Source organism: Arachis ipaensis, chromosome B9 (genome assembly GCF_059453495.1).
Source record: "Arachis ipaensis isolate K30076 ecotype BB chromosome B9, ASM5945349v1, whole genome shotgun sequence".
Taxonomy (NCBI): Eukaryota; Viridiplantae; Streptophyta; class Magnoliopsida; order Fabales; family Fabaceae; genus Arachis; species Arachis ipaensis.
In genome coordinates, this window is record NC_142444.1 from 80,034,327 (window position 1) to 80,038,294 (window position 3,968).

Here is a 3,968-nt window from a genome sequence, read left to right on the forward strand (position 1 = left end):
AGGAGCTCTGCTGTGCCTCGATGAATTAATGCAAGTATTTCTGTTTTCTATTCAAACACGCTTGTTCCTATCTAAGATGTTCATTCGCGCTTAACTGTGATGGAGGTGATGATCTGTGACACTCATCACCTTCCTCAAATCATGAACGTGTACCTGACAACCACCTCCGTTCTATATATGATTGAATGAGGATCTCTTAGATTCCTTAATCAGAATCTCCGTGGTATAAGCTAGAACTGATGGCGGCATTCATGAGAATCCGGAAAGTCTAAACCTTGTCTGTGGTATTCTGAGTAGGATTCAAGGATTGAATGACTGTGATGAGCTTCAAACTCCTGAAGGCTGGGCGTTAGTGACAGACGCAAAAGGATAGTAAATCCTATTCCAACCGGATCGAGAACCAACCGGTGATTAGCCGTGCTGTGACAGAGCGCGTGAGCGTAGTTTTCACTGGAAGGATGGAAGGTAGCCATTGACAATGGTGATCCACCAACACACAGCTTGCCATAGGAGGACGTGCGTGCGTGAATCAGAAGACAGAGGAAAGCAGAGATTCAGAAGACAAAGCATCTCCAAAAACTCCAACATATTCTCCATTACTGCACAACAAGTAACCTTTAATTTATGCTCTCTTGGTTATTCAAAATTCAACTGATAAACATAATTGACTTCCTGACTAAGATTTACAAGATAACCATAGATTGCTTCAAACCAACAATCTCCGTGGGATTCGACCCTTACTCACGTAAGGTATTACTTGGACGACCCAGTGCACTTGTTGGTTAGTGGTACGTGTTGTGAAAAGTGTGATTCACAATTCGTGCACCAAGTTTTTGGCGCCGTTGCCGGGGATTGTTCGTGTTTGGACAACTAACGGTTTATTTTGTTGCTTAGATTAGGAAAAATTTCTCTTTTTTTGGTTTAGAGTCTTTTATTATTTATCCCTTGTTAAAACACTTTAAATTTATAGCTCAGTTAGTTAGAACGTGGTGTTTATGTTCATGGTAATTGGCTATCATATTTTTTAAAAACCTTTTTCAAAAAATAATTTTTCTATTAAATCCTGTGCCAAACTTTAAGTTTGGTGTTTTCTTGTTGATTTTTCTTAAAATTTTCGAAAATTTTCATAACTCATTTGGCTAGAGTGTTAATCTGTGTTCTTGGTAATTGGGTTAGAGTCTTTTATATTCTTTTCAAAACCTTCTTTTTCATAAATAATATTTTCTCTATTAAATTTTGTGCCAAACTTTAAGTTTGGTGTTTTCTTGTTGATTTCCCTTTGGTTTTCGAAAATTTTGGTGGTTTTCTAAAAATTTTAAGTTTGGTGTTCCTTGGTGTTTTCCCTCCAAAACTTTCAAAAACAAGGAGCATTAGATCTAAAAATTTAAAACCTTTTCCAAATCATATCTTTTTCAAAATCTCCTAACCACTTTCTCTCTCCTCACTTTTTCGAAAATCATAATTTTTGTTATTTTTATTTTTGGTTAAGTTGTCCTCTTTCTATAAAATAAAATAAATAAAAAGGTAAATCAATCCAAGTTATATCCCTTTATCCATCATGGACATAAGTGGAAATGAACAGTCCAGGAGGACTCTGGGGTCATATTCTAACCCCTCTACTGCTTCATATGGGAGTAGCATCTGCATACCCTCCATTGGAGTTAGTAGCTTTGAGTTGAATCCTCAGCTCATTATCATGGTGTAGCAAAGTTGCCAGTATTCCGGTCTTCCACAGGAAGAACCTACAGAGTTTCTGGCACAATTTTTACAAATTGATGACACAGTACATGATAAGGAAATAGATCAGGATGTCTACAGACTATTACTGTTTCCATTTGCTGTAAAAGATCAAGCTAAAAGGTGGTTAAATAACCAACCTAAGGCCTGCATAAGAACATGGAAACAGCTGACAGAAAAATTTCTGAATCAGTATTTCCCTCCAAAAAGGATGACACAGCTAAGGCTGGACATCCAGGGCTTTAAACAAGGAGATAATGAATCTCTTTATAATGCCTGGGAGAGATACAGAGAGATGCTACGAAAATGCCCCTCTGAAATATTTTCAGAGTGGGTTCAGTTAGACATCTTCTACTATGGGCTTGCAGAAGGAGCTCAGATGTCTCTAGATTACTCAGCTGGTGGATCTATCCACATGAGAAAGACAATTGAAGAGGCTCAAGAGCTCATTGATACAGTTGCCAGGAATCAGCATTTGTACCTAAGCAGCAACCCTTCCATGAATGAAGAGGTTAAAACAGTAACTGCTGAATTCAGTACTGTAAAACAAGCTGCTGAATTCAATCAGCAATTGGATTTTCTAACAAAGCAGCTAGCTGAATTCAAGGACAGGCTACAAGAGACAAGGATAGCTAATATACATATGGACGAAAAGTTTAAGCAAACAAAGCAGCAGCTATCAAGGCAAATAGCAGAAGAATGCCAAGCAGTTCAATTAAGAAGTGGGAAAACATTAAATACCCCACCTCAAGGCATCAAAAATTCAAGAAATGAGCAACCCACCAAAGATTCACCTGAGGACAGTAAGAGCCCAGGGAAAAATAATTCTGGCACTAAAACGCCAGAAAATGGGTGGAAGGCTGGCGCTGAACGCCCAGACCATGCCCAAAACTGGCGTTCAGCGCCAGAAACAAGGCAGGATTGGCGTTCAACGCCAGAAATGGGCAAGAATCTGGCGTTGAACGCCCAATTGGGGCAGAATCCAGCGTTGAACGCCCAAAATGGGCACATTTCTGGCGTTCAGGCGCCAGGAACAGACAGTGAGCTGGCGTCTAACGTCACTCCAGTTTCTGACTCTGGCACTCAATTGCCAGTGAGGGATCAGACACACACAAGTGCTGATAACAACCCCTCTAAAAAGGCTTCTTTAACCACTAAGGTTGAGGAATATAAAGCCAAGATACCTTATCCTCAAAAACTCCGGAAAGTGGAGCAGGATAAGCAATTTGCTCGCTTTGCAGATTATCTAAGGACTCTTGAAATAAAGATTCCATTTGCAGAAGCACTTGAGCAAATACCTTCTTATGCCAAGTTCATGAAAGAGATCTTGAGTCATAAGAAGGATTGGAGAGAAACAGAATGAGTTCTCCTCACTGAAGAATGCAGTGCAGTCATTCTGAAAAGCTTTCCTAAAAAGCTTAAAGACCCTGGGAGTTTTCTAATACCATGCATATTAGAAGGTAATTGCACCAAGACAGCTTTATGCGATCTTGGGGCAAGCATCAACTTAATACCTGCATCCACTATCAGAAAGCTTGGTTTAACTGAAGAAGTTAAACCAACCCGGATATGTCTCCAACTTGCTGATGGTTCTACTAAATACCCATCAGGCGTGATTAAAGACATGATTGTCAGAGTTGGGCCATTCGCCTTTCCCACTGACTTTGTTGTGCTGGAAATGGAGGAGCACAAGAGTGCTACTCTCATTCTAGGAAGACCCTTCCTAGCGACTGGACGATCCCTCATTGACGTCCAACAGGGGGAAATAACCCTGAGAGTCAATGATGATGAGTTTAAGTTGAACGCTGTCAAAACCATGCAGCATCCAGACACATCAACAGACTGCATGAAAGTTTATCTCATTGACTCTTTGGTAGAAGAGATCAACATGGCTGAGAGTCTCCAATCAGAGTTGGAAGACATCTTTAAAGATGTTCAGCCTGATTTGGAGGACTCAGAGGACATGAAAGAGCCTCTGAACTTTCTTCTGAAAGAGGAAAAACCTCCTAAACCCGAGCTCAAGCCACTACCACCATCCTTGAAATATGCATTTCTGGGAGAAGGTGACACTTTTCCAGTGATCATAAGCTCTGCTTTAAATTCACAGGAAGAGGAAGCACTTATTCAAGTGCTAAGGACACACAAGACAGCTCTTGGGTGGTCCATAGGTGACCTTAAGGGCATAAGCCCAGCTAGATGTATGCACAAAATCCTATTGGAAGATAATGCCA